This window comes from Urocitellus parryii, chromosome 6 (genome assembly GCF_045843805.1).
Source record: "Urocitellus parryii isolate mUroPar1 chromosome 6, mUroPar1.hap1, whole genome shotgun sequence".
Classification (NCBI taxonomy): Eukaryota; Metazoa; Chordata; class Mammalia; order Rodentia; family Sciuridae; genus Urocitellus; species Urocitellus parryii.
The window spans coordinates 158,517,053-158,538,410 of NC_135536.1; positions in this window are offsets into that span (position 1 = coordinate 158,517,053).

Sequence of the window (21,358 nt, forward strand, 5' to 3'; positions counted from 1 at the left end):
ACATTTCCTTAAAAGATATATTTAAGCCCTAATTCCCAGTATATATGAATCTGACCTTATTTTAAATAGGGTCTTTGGTGATGTAATCAAGGTATCAAATGAAGTCATAATAGATTAGAGCGGGCCCTTATCCCAATGACACCCTGGGTCCTTATGTTACCCAGGGCAGAGGGGGGCCTGACTTCAGGAAGACCCAACAAAACAGGTCCAGTCACTCATCAAGCATAAAACAAAACAAAACAAAATAATGGTGAAGGAGGAAAGCAATTTTAATATTTAGCATGGCCATTCTAGAAAGTCAAGGAGTCTAGCAGCCTCAACCCTATCTTCGGAGATACTGACATGATCTTTCAGGTTTAAACAGAGGAAGAATTGGGGCAGGGGCAGAATTGATCTGCCTTGATCAAACTCTAGCCTGGTTGATTATCATATCAAATCTGGTTCTCTGAAGCTCCAAGGAAGTCTTGTTATTTTAGGGGGCAAATCGGTTCCCAGGAGACGATTGCTCCTGCTTAGGGGGAGCCTCATCTCAGAGAAATCTGCCTGCAAGGCTCTGTTTCTACTGTTCCTGGCAGGTGTAGGGCCATGACTGAGACTTCTGCAGGGGGGTTGGAACAGGGCTATTGTAAAACCTGGTTGACAGTCTGTTGATTATTATGTCCCTGAAAAGCTTGAAAGTATTTTAGTTACTCTTATCTTGGTGTCTTCAGCCTCAAAGGGGGAATATTCCTGGCTTTAGATGTATACTCTTTAAATGGTTAACATTCCTATGTGCAGAACTGAGCAGGAATCTGACCCAAAGTTTAAGGTAATAAAGGAGACAGAGAGAAAATGAAGGCTTTTTATCCTGCTTTTAGTTACCCATCAGACATCTGCAGGCTCAAGTGACGAGTCAGTGCCTTTTAGCAAAAGCAGGTCTCTAAATCCCTGCTACATCAATCAGGAGAAAGAAGGAATAGAAATGCACACCAGGGACCATACCATGAGGCAGAGATTATAGTGACTTGTCTACAAGTTCCAAGGATTGCTGGAAACCACAAAAACCTAGGAGAGAGGCAAGGATCAGAGACCCTCTCTTAAGACTTCCAAAAGAAACCAACCCTACCTGCACCTGAGTTGCAAACTTCAAGACCCTAAAAGGTTACAAATATAAATTGCTATTGTTTTGAGCCACCTAGTTTGTGATATTTGGAAACTGGTACACAGGGATGGTGAACCAGCATGATGCTGTACAAACTGGGACACTACCACCCACATCAAAATAGTTTTAGTGCTTCAGGTCTGGGTGGCCAAGATGGTGACACTATTAGCCATGTTGTAAATCAAATAAATTACAGTTTCTGCAGAAAGATGCTGACTCTGGATTTTGGACACTAGAAACTGATGCACTAAAGGTCATTTGCCTAATTAGAGATGCAGAAAAGTTTTATACAAACCAGCCCCACAGGGGAAAGGCCGACACTTTAGGCTTTGTCATGCATGACTACATTGCTAATCTTGGCTTAGTACAGAACTCTTACTTTTTGAAAGCATCTTCACATCAATTATCCTCATTCAATTTTAATAGGGACCCTGGGAGGTATAATTATCTTCAATTTATAGATACGTAAAGGGAGGTTTTGAAAGGCTTAGAAATTTGTCCGTAGTTACATAAAGAGCTAAGTTATCCACACAGCAAGAAGAAGAACCCAGAACACCATCTTTCCTAATTATTTTAATTTCCACCATTGTCATGCTGCTTCTTTCCATGTTAGAATTAAGAATACTATCAATGCTTGTTGAATTGGCCAACAGTCAGTGAAAAAGGATGAATAACATTAATTCCTTCAGGAACAGATAAAACACATCTCTAAGTTAACATACTTTTAAAAGAAGAGAATAGAAGGACCTTCTATTAAAATATCAATATTTTCCTGAGAGGCAATTTCAAAAGGTTCACAAATGACACAACCAAGGCTGGGTGCAGTGGCACATGCCTATAATCCCAGTGATTTGGGAGATTGAGGTAGGAGAACTGCAAGTTTGAGGCCCACCTAGGCAATTTAGGGAGATTCTCTTTCAAAATAAAAAGAGCTGAGGGTGTAACTCAGTAGTAAAGTGCCCTTGGGTTCAGGCCCCCCTCCACAAAACACACACACACACACACACACACACACACACACACACCACACAAAGAATGAATGAATGAAAAGAAAAGAAAAGAAAAAAAAATGACACAACTAAGAATTACAGAGAGACTGAAATAAAGAAGCTTGACCAGGAATGAGAAGCGCTGTATAACGTAAAGATATGATGTAATAAATTATGGACAGTTTCTATAAACTTATTGAATCCTACATGAAGCTCTTCTAATTATATATGCAATTTCACAAGTGAAATTCAGTTCTGATTTGGTTAGAAATATTTGTTCATCAGAACTCTGAGGCATTGTGGGCATAAACCTGAGGGACATAAGACAGGGCTTCTACCCCAAAGCTTACTTTCTTTGTGTGCATTCAAAACTCCTACATCTATTAACCAATTAATCAATTAATCAGGCATTCAGCCTGATCAGTGAAGTTTACCCAATATCATGGAGCTGATCACAGAGACAGCATCGGAAAATCACAGGTACTTCAGAGAAAAACAAGCAGCCTCAGTAATTCCTATTGCAAAGGGTTATTTTTCATGTGACCCTGAGATGTATTAATAAAGATAAATGGCTGACACCAGATGAACAATTTTATGTCATCAAATTATGTCTATTAAACTACATTTCATGCTTCCTAATTATTGAATTGAAGAGGTCTGTTAGAACAGCAATAACACACTCAAACTGGTCTGATTCCTGCTTCAACACCCTTTTTATTAGAGCAATAACTTATGAGGCTGAACTAATCGCTCATTAATTAATACTTCAAACTCTCTTTGAGATGGAGTAAGCAAGGTGTTCTCAGAGTAGTAGTAATTTGATTGATGGAACAGGGACCCCAGGTGGCATCCTGTTGGGAACCTCTCTCAAATCAATTAATCATGTGCTATATATTTATTCAATAAGTTTGTCCTTCCGACTAGCCTTCCCCCCTGAATTACTTGCCTGTTATCACGGACTTAGTTAAGACTCACATAGCAATCAATTCATAGGAGAGGGGATTTGTAGCTGTGAATATATTCCGTCCTTTTCTGATGCCTGGGGGTGGGAACAGGGGGAGGAAATCAGGGAAGTAGGTAGAGAAAAAAGTGGGGGAAAAAACCCTATAAAATAAGGAAAGAGAAAGAGTCAGGGAAGAAAGAAAGAAAGAGGAGGGAGGGGGAAGAAAGCAGGTGAAGAAAAAGTAAAAAATAAAAACCACGAAATAAAGATAGAAAAAGCTAAGGAAGGAAATGAGGAATGAGGGAAGGAAGCAAGAGAGAAAGAGAGTGAAGCAAAAATGAAAAAGAAATATGGACAAGGATCTATAGTGTCCACTCAGATCTGGTATACAAGGGCCAGCAGCAAATCCCGATGCCTTCAGTCTGGGAGGTGAGGAAGCGGAAGGGCAAACATGAGGTCTGGGTTTCCTGTAAACAGGGGCCGTGCTGTGAGTGAAGAGATGAGGATAGGAAATTCTGATACCTGTTAGGAAATTCAGACTTTGCTATTCTCATGCTAGTCACAGCTGAGAAACCATGCCTTTCCAGCAAGGCTGAGAGGTGATATCATAGCATTTTCTAAGATTGTCTAGTGCAAGTCAATGTGGCAAGTCTGACAAAAGAATCCTTTCCATCTGTGGATTTTAAACTATCTCCTGCTGAGCAGAGGTGCTGCAGGTAAGGCTGAAAGACAGGGAGAGAAAGAAAGAGTGGAGCTCCTACCCACCCTTCTCCTGCTTCAACCAAAGGGACCTACTCCTATCAGTGGGCTCTATGTCAGATCCTGTGCTGCTCAGAAAAAAATATAATTTGAAAAACGCATTTTCTGAATGAGTGTATAAAAAATGCATCTCTTACCTGCCTTGTGTGGTTATGGGTAGCATTCGTTTTGTTAATCTTTACAACAACCATCTTAAGCAGCCCAGACAATTAAAACAAATAAAGTTGTGATAAAAGTAACACAAAGTAGGAGCTTCCTAGAATTGAGCTTCTAGAATTTTCCCCACCCATAGATTTCTCCACCCAAAGATCAGTCTTTCTTGAATTTCTTAAAAAAAAAAAAATGCTGTCACTAACTTTGGAAAGTAGGTAAGGCAATCCCCCCAAACCAAGAGCCGAATGTTCCCTCTGATATGTGGATGCTGACTCACAATAGGCGGTGGGGTGGGTAGTGGAGGTTCCCCGGTTGGACAACCAACAGGGAATGGGAGGATGGGAGTGAGGATGGGAAATATAGTTGAATGAATTGAATATAACTTTCCTATGCTCATATTTTCCTGTTCATATATGAATACACAACCAGTGTAACTCTACATCATGTACAACCACAAAAATGAGAAGTTATACTCCATGTATGTAAGATATGTCAAAATACATTCTACTGTCATGTAAAACTAAAAAGAATAAAGAAAAAAAAAGAAAGTAGGCAAGGGTAAGCAGAGCTTTTATTTAATCAAGGTATATTTTATGCTCATTGAAATGTGGAGATTTTAAGTTTGTGGTTTAACTTTCAAAAATATAAAAACTTCTGGAACCATTATCCAAATCAAGGTAAAGAACATTCCTATCACCTCTAGGAATTTTCTTATAACCAATTTTAGTGACATTTCTTAATTGTATTACAAATTAGTTTGTCTGTTCTTTACCTTCACATACTAGGAATCATATTATTATATATCCTCAGGTCTAACTGCTTTCATTCAACATATTTTGGAGATTCATCCCCGTTGCTATTTGATCTCAGTGATTCATTTATTTTTGTTGCTGATTAGTGTTCCATTTATGAACATGCCACAGTTTGTCAACACATTTGCATGTTGATGGACATTTGGGTTGTTTCCAATTTGGAGTGCATACAAATAAAACTGCTTATGAATATTCTTATTGATTATGTGTGTATGCAAACCTGTTCTCATTTCTTTTGGGTAAATACTTAGGAATGAAATTTGTGGTTCATATAATAACTGTATGTTTAACTTATACAAAATTGCCAAATGGTTTTCTAAGATAGATTTAGCATTTTATTTTTATTTTTTAACTTATTTTTTATAGATGTAACATTTTATAATCCACAGAAATCTTGTTCATCTTTGATTAGTTTTATTGCAACATAATTATTTTATGATACAAATTTAATTAATATTATTCTTACTGACAATTTCCCAAAAGTTTTGTTCGTGGTTTAGAAATACGTTTGATGTTTTATAATATTAAACCTTGTATTAACTGTGACCTTGATAAATTAATGAATTTGTTCCAAGAGTTCATCAATTCCTTTAGATTACGTACATGTACTATATGTTGTCAGAAAACAGAGTTTTACTTTTTATTTTCCAATGTTTTACACCCTTACTTCTTTTTCTTGCCTTAATGTGTTGCCTGGGACTTCCGATACAATATTGAATGCAAAAGGGAGGGATGAAAAATGATTTTGTGAGCATTTCTCTGCTGTCCCTTTTCCAGAAGGAAGGAGTAAGTAGGAAAAATGCCCTTTCCTATGGTTTCTGTTCAGTGCTGCTACTACATTTCCTCCACCTCATTGCCCACTTCCTCTCCAAATGACAGTCTCCTCTAAGAACTTGCGTCTTATCCTTGATACTGCAACTTAAATAGCATCTGGCTATAGATCCTTTGCGTGGCAACCCAATCCAAGCAGTATCCCTCCTGACTCTGATATAGTGCAACATACCATCAGATTAATCTCCATCCATTACTATCATCTTTACTTATGTTTTTTATCTATTATGTGCATCTCCCACTGAAATATAAGCTCTCCACAAGGGGGGAATCTTGCTTGTCTTCTTTACTACTATGCTGGGAGTCTAGCAGAGAATCCACTGACAAAACAAACGCATAGCAGATGAGTAAGTAAAGCTCCTACAAAGTCCTTGCCCTGCTCAGAGGAAAACTCAAGAACTCTCCCCTACCCTTGCATCACAAAAAGGAACTTCAGGGCGGGTGAAGATACGTGCTCAAGTCTGGGTCCCTGGTTGATAGTCCTCAGGCATAAGGAGTGTGGACTTGTGGCACTATGTTTCTTCTGAAGCTTCACATTTCTTAGATAAAGAACATCAAGTAGGAGACAGTGTCTACTCCAAGGTTAGAACTGAAGGAGAAGAATCAACTAGGTCATCAAGGGCCTGGAGGGTCAAGATCCCAGAGGATTTTAAATGAGAACTCATGGAATTAAATCTCAGGTTGAAGAGGTTATTTCCAGGGACCACATGGGACAAATTATAAGGGGTCCAGAATGGAGACTGTATGCCAGGGAAGAGGCAATGTCTTCTAACACAATACCATAAATTAAATAGCTCATGAAAAAAACAGAAATTTACTTCTCAAAGTTTTGGAGACTGGGAAGTCCAAGATCAAGGCTTTGACGTATTTGGTAACTGGTTAAGTCCTGTTTGTTTGCTTGTTTTAATTCATAGAGGGCACCTTCTTGCTATCTCATCCCATGATGGAAGGGGGATGGAGTTCCTTGGGGCATCTTTTATAAGAACACTGATCATGGCCAGTCACCTCCCAAAGGCCCTACCTCCTTATACCATCACAGTGGTGATAGGGCTCGAATGAACTTTGGAAAGGACACAAGCACTCAAATGTCAGCAGTCACTCACAAAAGCAAAAGGTACCCCATAAATATAGACAAATATCACATTCAATCAAAAATAAAATAAAACTATCTGGGCACAGTGGCACACACCTGTAATCCCAGCAACTCAGGAGGGCTGAGGCAGGAGGACCCTAAGTTCAAGGCCAGCCTAGGCAACTTAACAAGACCCTATCTCAGATATAAAATAACAAGGGCTGGGGATATTTCTCAGTGCAGAGTGCCTTACGTTCAATCTCCAGTACTACAGAAATAAATTGATAAATTAGTTATTAAAATAAAACAAAAAAAGAGTAAAAGGTAAGTAAGGGTGGTGGAGTGACAGTGGATATGGAATCGTGAACCAAGGGAAACTATGAACAGAAGCAGGAATCACTGTAAGGAGGGAGTCATGGGCATTGAAAGGGTTAAATGTGGTGCGTTAATTTTAATTTTGAACAAAAGATATAAACCACACTCTCATAACCCTATCTGCCCTCTTGACCTTTACCAAATCCCTGAGTATAACTTGTTGGAAAATTAGGGCTGACTTTTGCCACTATGGGAAGTTCTCTCAGGGCTCTAGCTGAATCTCCCATGCTATAAAACAAAAAGGAACAAATAGCTACAACTTAAAACTCAGTTTTTTTTTGTTGTTGTTGTTTGTTTGTTTGTTTGAGGATCGTTTTTCTTCACTACACTTGGGCCTTCTTCTTTAGGGGAAACACTCAGGATAAAATCAGACCTGAGTGAATCCCCCTCTCTTCCTCACCCCCAGGTTCTCTGCAGAGTCACAGCCATATTCTCTGTTTTGGCAGCATTCTTTGGTCCCCGGCTCAGGAGCATTTGGATTATAAAAGCTATTGGATAATAAAAGAAAAAGGCCCTCACCCTCCACCCACACCCACTACCAGCTGCACTTGGAAGGCAAATGTGGATTCTATGAAGCAATTAGGAAAGAAGCCCAGCTCCCAGCTCCAAGTAGCCACACCACAAATGGTGCAGCCTTCAGGTTGCATTTTGTGTCTCTTGAGGGAGCAGTTTGTGAACCTGAAGAAGAGCCTTGTATTGATTGGTTTCTCAGTACTGCCTGCAGGTACTATAGTTGTAAGAATGTCACAGGGAGAGACTATCTTCCTGAGGGTGAAGGGTGCTGTACAGGTTTTGTTGTTGTTGTTGTTGTTATTTTTTTTTATTATTTATTGTGTGTTTGTTTGTGTGTGTGTGTGTGTGTGTGTGTGTGTGTGTGTGTGTGATTATGTCAGCAGGAAAGCTTAATGGCTGTCATTATGGTTTGGATAGGAGATGTCCCCTTAAACCCCTGTATTAATGCAAAAATATTCAGAGGTGCAATGATTGGATAATGGGATCCGTGAACTAATCAGTCCACCCTCATGTGAATGGACTGAGTGGGTGGTAGCTGTAGGCAGGTGAAGCATGGCCGGAAGAGGTGGGTTGCTGTGGGCATGCCCTGGAAGGGTTGATCCTTCCTGTGGTCCCTTCCTTTCTCACTCTACTTCTGGTTGCCATGAGTAAGCAGCTTCCCTCCACCATGGCTTTCCATTATGATTTTCTGTTTCTCTTTGAGCCCACAGCAATGGATTTTGTCCACCATGGACTGAACCTTTGAAACCATGAACCAAAATAAACTTTTCCTCCTCTAAATTGCTTTTGTCAGGTGTTTTGGTCATGTCGCCAAGCACATCCACCGTTTCAGCAGGGATGAAGCACAGGATCTCCACACCAAGGAAGCCCAAGTAGAAGAATTCCAAGAGCAGAAAGTTGACCAGAAGCCTTCTGATCTCACCTTCCCACAGTATCTGGTAACTCTGAATCTTCTCCAATTCACACTAAATGGCTTTTCATCTGAATGTTGTTCCTCAAAGAAATTAAAATTATTTCCAGGCATGCACAGAGGAACAGGGAGGAGATATCTTGTGTCTCTTTCCAGTTCTGCCATGAACTAGCTGTGTGACCTTAGAAAATCCACGTAACTTCTCTGTCTTTTGTTTTCTCATCTGTAAAATAGAAGGATCTGTGGGGACGCTCTGCACCACACCTTTCAGTTACAAAATTCTGAAAAGATAACAAAATAAAGACAAAATTCTGTCATCCCTGTCAAGGTGATGTCTAGTCTCCAGCTGAATATTTCCAATGGTGGGAGCTTGTATGCTACTTTCTAAAATGGTCCCGTTTGAGTGCTGTAAGTTTCTTCCCTGTATCCTTTGTCCGTGTTCTGTTAATGCACTAGGAAACCTATTTCTGAAGATGCCATGTTTTGGGGATCAGCACTAACGTTTTGAAATCCTAAAAACACCATATAACTTTAATAAGAGCTACTCAGTATTTATTTATTTGCTGCAAGTGCTTAGAATTTTTCTAGCTCAAATCTTAAAATATTCATGCATACCCAGCCAGAAATAAGAGAAGGCAAAGCAAAACACAGTAGTTTTTTTTTTTTTTTAACCTGAACAGCAATAGATTTTAAGGACATGGTTTTTCACAGAATCAAAAAAAAAAATGTTAGAATTGGAAAACCTGTTGTTGGTGAGCCTCATCCAATTTTTCATATGAACCAGTGAAGAAAGTAAAGTCAGCAAGATGATTTAACTTACCCAAGGTCACATAGCTGAGATTAGGCCCACATTTCTGGACCCCCTAGCTCTCAGTCTCCAACTATATAGATGTTTTCCAAACATATACCTCAAGACCAAGTTTTTTCAAGATATCAGAAGTGTTTTAGGGGAAAAAGAGGAGGTATTTGGCTGGGATGGGAAAATAAATTTTATGGTCAAATATATTTGGGAATTGCTAGTTTAAAATTATTATTATTTTTTGCTTTATTTTATAGAAAGGCTTCTCAGAAGCTGAACTATGCTAGTGTCAGGGCCCAATCAGGAAAACAGCAGTCACTTTCAGATTAAAGCAAAAAGGGATTGAATGCAGGGGACTGAGAACTTACAATTCCATCAGAAGGGCTGGAACCACAGAGATCAGGCAAAGCCACCATTAGATTCAAGGAGCACCAGAATTAGGAAGTGGCAAGAGCTATCATTGCTGTCTCTAGGCCCATGGTAACTAGTGATCAGGGGACTATTACAAAAATACACAAAATACAAAAACTAAAGCCCAGACATGCTCCTGTCACTCCGAGGATTGGCAGTGCCTTTTATTTATTACATATATGCATCTTCATGGCAGCATCTAATAATAACAGTGACCCCTTAGGGGATCTTAGTAACATAGTTATGAGGCTTCTAGCCCCTATAATGCAGCAGAGATCATGGAAGGAAATGACATATTTTGTTTGTTGCTGTTGTTGGAAATGCTATCGTGACTCAGCTTTGAAGCCCTGGCTAGAAGCTGCCAGTTCCCTTTCTTGAGCAGCTGATTAAGTCAACATCCCAACCATTTCCCTTATTGGGTTCTCCCATTCCAGGCCATCATGCTTTTGTCCAAATAGCTATAGGCCAGGTACTAGAACATGAGGGATGCCCTTATGTGTTAGAGTCCAAAACATTATTTAAATAAGCTCATGCACAGAGAGCCTGAGAAATCCTGCCTGACATGCATAAGTTGTCCCTGTATCTCCAATTTGTAGTTGTCCTGTCCCCAGGTGTAACCCCTTACCTGGCCTTGCATGTCAGCCTTCTATTCATAAGTGCTGTAACTAACAAAGAGTTCTGCCTTTCATCTGCTTCAGTATCTATATATTGAGTACAGATATCAGAGAATCATCAAATCTTATAAAACAAGGAGCAGGAATAGGGCTGAGTTACTGAAATCAATTTTGTATATATATTAACATATATTGAAACTCTCCAGCAAAGATATAGTGTTTAGTATTTTCTAAACATTTTTTTTGGCCCACATGTCCTTTTTTTAAAGTTTCTTTCTTTTTTTTTTTTTTTTTTTTTGATACTAGGGATTGAATTCAGGAAAACTTTACTACTGTACTACATCCCCCAGTCCTTTTTAAGTTTTTATTTTGAGAAAATATCTCATTAGATTGCTTAGGACTCCCTAAATTGCTGTGGCTGGCTTCAAACTTGCAATCCTCCTATCTTCAGCCTCTGGAGTTGCTGGGGTTACAGGTGTGCACCACCATACCCAGCCCTCATCTTCATTTTTAGGGCAAGACCTATTAATATATGTTCAAAGGTACCAAGTTCCATGGAACTTATTTTGCACAGAATTTTTTAAAATAATAACTTCAATGGTTCCTGCATTTTTAAGACCCTTTGCTCCAAAAAGAGGCAGGAGTAGTATATATTGGCCTGGACTACGTGATCAGAATATGAATGAACCCAGTCTGCACCAAATTGCCATTGTAAAGAAATTACATTGTACAGAAAGATCATTACTCTGCTACATAGCCCTGGCTAGTGGATTTGTGTAGGACTTCCTGAACCTGTATGTCCACTTGCAAAACCATCCTCCTTTTCTGATTCAATGCTCTGTCAATCATCAGTGCTCATCATAAATGATTAATTCAACTTTCTCCCATCTTCTTTCTTTGAAATCTTGACATGCTGTCAGCACTTGTCACAAATCTGCCTGTGACATCTCTTGTACTACTTGCCTGCTCTATTTAGCAGCTCTTAAATGCCATTTGCTTATTCCCAACTGCATTGTTATCTTCTCAAAGGGAGATTGGACTTAATGCTGCTGGGTGCCTCCCTAAACATCTAGAACAATACTAAGCACATAATGAGTACGCAGATATCTGCAGCCAGGATAAATTAATTAATTAGCCACTTCAATTTCCAGCAGAAGGGTTTTTTTGTTGTTTTGTTGTGGTGGTGGTGGTGGTAGTTGTTTTGTTTTCAGAGTTTTAATTGAAGCAGGACCTGGTTTGCATATGGTAACATTTGTTCACGTAGATGAGAGCAAAAATGGAGTTCAGTAAAAATGACTATTACCAAGTGGTAGGAATTATTTTCCTTATGTAACATTTCTTAGCTGCTCTGGTGTTCTTAAACCATGAAGAGCAATGTGACACTTATGGAGTCCTAAGTGACTTTCTTCCTTTCAAGAATTATTTCAGGCTTGGATTCCCAGCAATTCAGAGCCAATTTCTATTTCTGCCATGTTCACACTTTGCATCTTTATAGCTTTTAATTTTTTTTCTTACTTACATGATATGTTCATCTTCCAGCAATGACCTTATGATCTGGGCAGAGCTAGTATACTGTTATTTTCTGTGTTTGACCATTGAAGAAACTGAGACACAGAAGTGTCAGCTGGTTGGTGGAAAAATAGGGGCTTGAACTCAAATCTTCTACCTCAGAATTCATGACTCTGTCTAATGTGTGCCAAATAGAAATGCATGAAAGTGAATGTGAAAATATGTATCAAGCTAATTGTATAAAGGAAAGATAGAAAATATCCAATTGTTTTCTTCTCATAATGGGTTTTCTTCCTTTCTTCCTTCCTTCCTTCTTTCTTTCGTTCCTTCCTTCCTTTCTTTTTTGTAATGGAGATTGAAACCATGGGTGCTTAACTATTAAGTCACATCCCCAGCCCTTTATATTTTGCTAAGTTTTTAGGGCCTTCAATTGCTGAGGCTGGCTTTGAATTTGCAATACTCCTGCCTCAGCCTCCCAAGCCACCAGGATTACAGATGTGCACCACTAAACCCCAGCTCATAATAGGTTTTCTAGTAGAAGGAAAACCGTACATCCAGCACCCCAATTGATTGACTTTTGCCCCTTCACACAGATATACAACTCTCCCTGCTCTATTTTTAAAATCACCTATAAGAATTTATAGCTGGCATTCTAATTTACTCTGCCCAGCTGCAATAACAAAATACCACAGACGAGGTCCGTTGAATTTTTTTTAAAAAAATGTTTCATAGTTCTGGAGGCTAGAAGTTCAAGATCAGGTGCCAGCTTGAGTTTCTGTTGCAGATTTTCTTCCTGGCTTACAGATTACTGCCTTTTGTGTGTCTTCACATGGCTGAAGGTGAGGAAGAGGGAGAAAAAGTCCTCTGGTGTCTCTTTTTATATGGGTGTTAATATTAGGGTACAAATATTGAGGATTAGGGCTTCAACATATGAATTTTGAAGGCATATAATTCAGACCATAACACTCCACTCCTAGCCCTTCTCACAAGCAAAATTCATGCCCTTCTCACAAGCAAAATAAATCTATTCCATCTCCACAGCCACAAAATTCTTAACTCATTCTACCACCGACTCTAAAGTATTAGATTTCATCTAAACATCATATAATAAGGTATAGGTGAGAATGGAGGTATAATTCATTCTCAAGCAAAATTTCTCTCCACCTGTGAACCTGTGAACCCAACAAAAGGAAATACCAGAAGAAATGGGCTACAGATTCCAGAGAAAGTCCAAAAGCCTAATTCCATTAGATTTTAAATCTCAGGACTCATCTTCTTTGGCTCTGTATGCTAACTTCCAGGCCCACAGGAGTGGCCCTGTCACTCACAGGGCTCTAGGCATGTCCTGCCCCTAGCTCTGCCCTCAGCTACTAGGTAGAGGCTGTTTGGAGTATAGAAATCAAGATAGTGGCCCTGATTAGCTCTGAATCACCTTTGGGGTCATCTCTCCTCTTGAAAAGCAGGGTACAGCCAAATAACCTGTCATCCCATCCTGCCAAAGCCAAGAATCCTGAAAGTCTTCATTCATTTCATTTCCATCCCCTTCAGTTGATACTGGCAATATTTCTACTCCTATAATGCCACACACTCTATATCAAATGATTATTTAGTTACAGCTTTAATATTCCCAAATGTGGGACAGAACAAGATAGTTTGTCTTCTGGATCTAAGAGAAAGTCACATTTTTTAGTGACAGTGAACCTGAAAGGTGTATGCAGCTGGCTGATGCAGGTAAAAGCTCTGGAGTGCTATTTTAACCTGGAAAACTCCTCTTCAAAACCATCCTTCTCATGGGCAACAGAGTGTAAATGTGAAAATCTAATTGTGCTACATAGTTGTGAACTCTGCAGCAGCAAGACAAGCCCAATCCTGCCATTTGAGAAACCCCCTTGCTTGCATTTCTCCACTCTCACCCACCACTTCTGACCTTGAACTGCATTTTAAACCAAACGAGGTCAATTCTTATTATTCATTGCAATTATGCTCTATAAAGTATCTGGGAATAATGAATTAACAAATACTGAACAATCATTCTTAAGGGAAATGGATTAAGTTCTTCAGAGTTTCTCTGGTCACAACATTTTCATCAGCCTTGTAATTGATATGTTTCTCTTTAAAATACCTTATGTACTCAGGTGTATTACCACATGCTTATAATCCCAGTGACTCAGGAGGCTGAGGAAGGAGGATTGCAAATTCAAATCCAGCCTCACAAATTTAGTGAGACTCTGTATCAAAATTAAAAAAAATAATAATTAAGAAATAAAAAGGACTGGAGATATAGCTCAGGGGTAAAGTGCTCCTAGGTTCAATCTCCAGTACCAAAATAACAAGAAACCTTACATAATACATACCATTGAGTCATTGACATTGAATTCACATCCAATAGCACTATAATTAATGCCTGAATAAAGATTAGCTAACACATGTATTTTTTTCCATAACCCATACCACTGCCTTTTCATACTTGGGAATACCAGACAGTATTTTAAAGGGTAAATCACCAAGAAAAAAAGATAGAAATGTGAGGATTGGGCCACTACACAGACCACGGAAAGGACCTGGGTTTATAGCACGAGAGATGAAACAGGACGGCAGAGAATGTCCTTGCTCTACCTCTGCTGTGAGTCAGGTGAATGAAAATTTTGGCTGCTATGCACAAGTCTACAGATCACTGTGCAGGTACCAGAAGCCATGATTTGGGGGTTACAAATAAGAGTTAGCACATAGGTGAACTTGAAATATAGAAAACACCAATAAGATCAATTGTGCTTGCAGTTACTTGCTCTCTGGTTCACAGCTCTTTGCCTGTGTACCTGTCTTCACCCATAGGGTGATAAAAAAAACCTGAAGATAAGGAACTACCCTCTGCAGATGCACAGGTATTTGTCAAATATTTGCTCAACTGAACACGACTTCTTGGTGTGTTGCATTCTTGTGGTATGTCAACCAAGATCCACTCAAGCCTGTTAGTGGGGTCTAACTCTGGTGGCCCTTTGGGCACACAGAGTGAAGCCCTTGAAGAGGGTGTAGAGCTTCTGTATCATCTATGATGACTGAAATAACTGAGAATCTCTTCTGACTGCCTTGATTCTCAGTACTTATGACTGAGCAAGGGGCAGAAGAATTGCTTATTTGCCTGGAATAACCTGGGGAGTGAGTGGGCTCCTACATGTGGTCTGCAGAGATGGCTGGCTCAGGCAGTTGCTTCTGATGCTTAAAATTATCCTGTTTGAACTTTATTTCTTTACGTTAAGCATTGACAGACAATTATAAAGAAGGGAATTAATCCTTTTGAGGGTCTAATTTGACAAGTCCCTTGCATGTTACCTTCTCTAATCCATACAATAATCCCATAAAGTTGATAGAACTATCCCTTTTAGACATTGAAGCAAAGGGACATGCAGAAAGGCAGTAAATGTGGTGGTCTATCCAACATCAGGGGGCTGGGGATGTGGCCCAGTAGTAGAGTGTTTGCTTGCCTGGCCTGTGTGAGGCCCTGGGTTCAATCCCTAGCACTGCCCAAACCAAACCAAACGAAAACGAAACCCCCCAAAATGAACAATAACCACACAAAATAAATAAATAAATAAAATTTAAAAACCCTACAGCTAACATTGTTCGATCACAAACTTCTGGTTATTTTCTGTTATTCCTGGATAGGGGATCATATAGCCTTTATCAGTCACAAATTATTTCTTTTAGTCATTTCAACAAATATGGGTAGGAGATTTACCAATCTAAGAAACAGGGTATGAGGGGCTAAAGTCATTGAGTCAGGCACAGCTCCTAGCCTCACTGAAGAATGTGTACATAAATAATTAGGAAATGGGTAGAAGTGAGCCGTGAGAGTAGACTGTTGTCTCTTTGGATGGAAGAGTAGTCCTCGTGGAGCAAGAGACCCACACTTGATTTGAGGGACAGTGATTAGGATAAAAGCACAGGCAAAGAGATAAGAAAGTCTGGGTCAAAAACTGGTGCTCAAGGAAACTGAATGCAAAGTCAGAACAGGGTAAGGCAGATGGGAAGTATCATATTGAGAAAACAACTTCATACCCAGGCGTGGTAGCACACACCTGTAATCCCAGCCACCCTGGAAGCTGAGGCAGGAGGATTACAAATTCGAGGCCAGCTTTGGCTATTTAGCCAGACAGGGTCTCAAAAAATTTTTTAAAAAGGGATTGGGGATATAGCTCAGTTGTGAAATGCCCCTGGGTTCAATCCCCAGTACCAATGTAAAAAGAAAAGAAAAGAAAAATTAATTTCCAGGTTCAGACTCTGCACTTGGTACTGAGGCTGAAAGACAGTACCCAAGAATGGGAGTGATTTGTGGAATACAGTATGTATTAGTTTGTTCAGACTCTGTAACAAAATGCCAGACTAGGAGACTGAACAACAGAAATGTGTTTCTCACAGTTCTGGAGACTAGAATTCTGAGACCAAGGTGTGTCATCCAGGTTAGTTTCCTCTGAGGCCTCTCTTCATGGCCTGCAGATGGCCACTTTCCTCCTGTGTCCTTACATGGCCTTTCCTCTGTGCCTTTGTGTCCTAATTTTCTGTTCTTATTAGGACATTAGTGGTATCAGATTAGGGTCCACCCTCATGATTTCATTTTAATTTAGTTACTTCCTTAAAACCCTATCTATCTCCACACGGTCACATTCTGAAGATCTGAGAGTTAGCACTTCAGCACATATGAACTGTTGGGGGATGCCACTTCGCCCATAACACAGGGTGAGATGGATCAGGGGGAGGAGGAAGTGGGGAGGAGGGTCAGGAGGCATTCAAGCCTGTGAGCAGGCCATGGCCATGGAGGAGGGGTAAAGAGCCTATACAATGGACCTTGGTCTGAGGACTTTTCTCTTTATAATCAGAAAAACAACAAAACAGTTCTGCAAGAGGTGTGGTCAAAGAGAAGGAAAGCAGCTAGAATCAATTTGGCTTGTGTTATGGTTTGGATCTGAGGTGTTCCCCACCAGAAGCTCTTGTTAGGCAGTGGAGCAATGTTCAGAAGAAATGACTCGATGGTGAAATCTATAACTTAATCAGTGGATTACTCTATCTACTCTTGATGGTTTTGGGGAGGGCAGGACTGGAGGAAGTAGGCCACTGCCATGTGCCCTTGGGGATTGTGCTTTGTCCCTGGCTCCTGGCCATCTCTCCACCTCTCTGCTTCCTAGCCACCAGAAGCATAACTTTCCTTCACCATGATGTTCTGCCTCATGTCAGGCCCAGAGTGAGGAAGCTGGTTGACTCCATGGACTGAGACCTGTAAAACCACGAGCCCAAAATAAACTTTTCCTACGTTTAGTTGTTCTTGTTGGGTACTTTGGTCACGGCGACAAAGAGCTGAGGAACACAGCAAGTTTTCCCCAACCCATAGAGGCATCTCCAAAGCCATTACTTCTCACCACCTCCCTGTAGCAGGAGGGTTGCTTCTGATTCCCAGCCTCCGCAGGACAAAATGTCTCATTACTCTATGGGCTCCAAGCATTTATATCACAATCGCTCATGCCTAAAATCTGAATCACAGCCAGGACATTCCTGGGTGACAGCACCCATGAACTAATCATTAATGTTCTTGGCACAGAAACTGGGTGGGCATTTATTCCCTTTCCCAAGACTGGTGATGAATGGGGTTTTGCAAAGACTGCATAATTTCTTCATTTCTCCATAAGTCTGTGCCTTCTGCTGGCATTTTAAGGAATGTATTTTTATAGAGTTTAGTGCTATTTAGTAATTTTCCAGGAGGGCACATTGCCCAGGCCAGATGGACATATTTTTTTTCTGGTTCCAGCTAGTGAAGTCCTGTCTGATAAGATCCTATCCCATCCTACTTGAACAGCAATACACAATTTGTTTGCAAGGTGGGTGGTTAAAAAAAAAAAAATGACTCCATTGGCAGCTTTTTACAGTGGGCCACAGTGGGAGAGCCATGTTAATATCTGAAAACTCCTGACATGAAAGACAGCTGGAGTCAAGGGAATCTGCAAGGACACACTCAAGAAATGAAAAAAAAAATTTTTTTTCAGTACTGGAGATTGAACCCAGGGCCTCATACCATACTAAGCAAGTACTGTGCCACTGAGCCACATCTCCAGCCCCAGGACATTTTGGTTTGAGAATGTAGCAACATTATAACATAGGATGGAATCATGTTACAGAGCTTGGAGCCTGCTGGGTGGAGCTGGAGCAGCCACCACAGTCCCCAGATGCCACTCTTTATGACTTCACTAGAAAGAATTCAAGAAAAAACACAAAGTAGTAAGCAAATGTTTAGAGAGAATGAAAGGAAAGGGTTATGTACAACATAGGAACTGCACAGACCACCTCTGAGAGAGGCCGGCGTGGTGCTCACAGGGCCAGAGTTTTTAAGCAAACTGAGTCTTTTGTTCTTGCCTTGATTTCTCTCTCACCCTAAATTGGTTTATTACCCTTTGGATATCCCCCAGCAACTTCTTGTATGAGGGCCCGGAAATTCTGGTTGACAGAGTGGTTATAACATTATGCATAGTTGGTTGTAAGAGATAATGATGATACTTATCTGAAAACCACAGTGCCCCTTGAGGAGTTTTAATTAGCTGTAGCTGGGGGGTCTTGATGTACCAGACCCCACTTTTCTGAAAATACCTATTTGAGTTAGGGTCCCAGGATTTGAAGTAATGCCACAGTCTGGCTGGGCACAATTCACAAGCCACTTATCAAGCAGAAACGAACTTTATTTTTAGAACACACACACACACTGGCACCATAGGAGCTCTTCAGGAATTCCCAACAGCCACCTCAGGCACTCCCTGCGAGCACCTCCCCCAATCTCTTCCCGCTCTTGAGGCTGATTGGCTGGGTCGTGTGGGCGGAGCCAAAAGAGTCCCCCAATGAGTAGCTCCATGTTCTGAAAGGACTGGGAAACAGCCCAATGAGCATCACTGCAGAGGAGCCAATCAGCTGGTTGCTGGAGCTGCGGTGAGCCAATCAGCTGGAAGTTTGCTGGGGCCCCTTCAGCTGTGGCTCTCAACAAAGTAATAACTCCCTCAAAGGATTATAGTTCTCTGCAGTCTGGGGAAGGTCAGGCATTCCAGATCTCATCTCCCAAAGCTTGCCTGTTCAGGTAACGTTCCCTACAGTTTCTGGTTTGGGGTTCCTGCATGCTTCTTGGTGCATAGGCCTAATGTCTGTCCTCCATTATCCTTTCCCTCTACCTAACTAACCTACCTAACAATAGGACAGGATGTCAAGGAGCCATTCTAAAGAGAGAGTCAGTGCATCAAGAGGCCTGTGTTTCTTTCTGTGTCCATTTTTCTTTAGAAAGAGAAGGTTGGCACACTGAAGTGCAATGGAGAGGAATAAACTTTGGCTTTCTGAGACAGTCACTTCAATTTCCAGTTATATTGCACTATAGGGTCACCTGTCATCTGTTATGTTCTGCAGTTATTGGAACAGAGCCTCCTTGCATGCTGAGTTATCTGCAGAACCGTGTAAACATCAGATGTGGGGAACATGTAAAGTCTCTGGCACATGCCAAGGACTTCTTGGGTGGTACTCCTTGGATTTGGCAGATGGGCTCTCCTTTCTTGCTTTTATTTTATTTTTTTTAAACTAACCTAAAGGGAAGAGAGGCCAGGTTGTAGTTTCATGGAATAACATCTTCCATGAAGTAAGAGTGACATCATGAATAGAAACAACTGGGTATTTTTTCTTTTTCAGTATTTAGACATACCTTAAATTTGAATATTAATAATTAATATCATTAATTATTAACAATTTTTATATCTTCTCCCCAGAAGATTCTCTTCCTGCTCCGGGATCTGGCTGAGTCAATAGGAAATCAGTCTCTCTCTGAATTCTCTACAGTTGCTACTTCTCTTTGCCTTCCTGAAGGTGAGGATCCCATGACATAAGTTCTTTTCATCAGTTCTTTGGCTGTAAATTCTCATTTCTTCTTGCCTCATCTACCTGCTAATGTAGAATTCTCAAAGCTCAATCATTTTTTTTTTCACTCATCAGGCAAATATCTTGACTTTACCAGAAGGCAACACATGTTTTCCAAGGAAGGAAGTGTTGTTCCCATTTCACAGATATGAAAACTAAATCAAGCAATGACGACGAAGTGACTTGTCCTGATCATGGCTCTAGAAATCAAGACTTGTGTTTTTCTTTAAAAAAAAAAAATCTTTCATGGCGAAGAAAACAACTCAGATAAGGAGGTTAAAAGAACAACAAATCAACTGCAAAAATAAACATTAGCACCAACCCTAAGAGAAAAAATAAATAAATTGGACTTGATTCCCATTTAAAATTTGTTCTGTCTAGAATATGTAAAGGGCATGTGAAACTCGACAGGAAAACAACCCAATAAGAAAAGGGCAAAATATTACAATGATTTATCAGTAGAGAAGACATACACATGGCAAATAGCCAAATGAAAAGAGGCCTAATTTCCTTCATCTATAACAATCAGGGTGGGGACAATATTGCATAGTTGTCTTAGTGTTCTCCTGAAGCTATATTGCTGGTCAGAATGAAAATAGGTCTAGCCATTCAGGAAAGTGGTTTGGAAACTTCTTAGGCACTCTAGACATTCTACTCCTAGGCACAGACTCAAGAGAAAGGAACGCACAAGTACACACACACACACAAACACACACACACACACACACACACACACACACTTCGTTTCATAATCCTCAGAACTGGGAGCAATTCAATGCCCAGTGACTGGTACATGGATAAGTGTTAAATCCATAAAATGGGAGAAAACTCAACAATGTAAAGGATCAAAGTACTAATAACAACGGCAGCATGAATTAATTTCACAAGCATTACGGTAAGTGAAAGAAGTCAAGTGCTAAGTGCTATGTGTTTTACAATTCCACTTATATGGCATGCTGGAAATGGCAAAATGAAGGTAACAGAGAAAATATCAGTGATTGCCAGAGTTGGAGGTGGATGGCCACAGAGGGCACAAGTGACCATTTAGGGGTGATGCAGACTGTTGATATATTGATGTGGTAATGAGGTAATAAGGGTATACATGTTAAAACTCATAGAACTCTACACCCCCCAAAGAGCACATTTTGAATTATGCCCTAATAAATATTTAAATATGTAATGTAAGGAAGGAATCGGTGACAAACACTCTTTTACATTCATTTATCCTCCATCGGCCCCTTTGCAGGAAGGCCTATATGTTAGATGCTGCCTGGTAGCTCAAAAATCTAGAGAAAAATAATGTGGTCTTTATTCACAGTGTGGTGGAGTCATAAAAGAAAATAAGACTGTTTTATAATAGTATTTTCTGGTCTATGGCAGGAAGAGCACAGAGAACAGTTACAGTTGTGGAGAAAGGAAGACAGGAAAGCTCCCTGCTAAGGACTGATAGGGGCTAAGGCCTGAAGAACAAGTCACTGGTGAAGGGGGAGGTCTTGCCATGTAGGAAACAGCAGGAGCAAAAATACGAGGGCGGTGAGAGCTGAGGAGAGTGGACTCTGTCCCCACCTCAGCAGCTGCAGCCAGGGCTTTTGCAACCA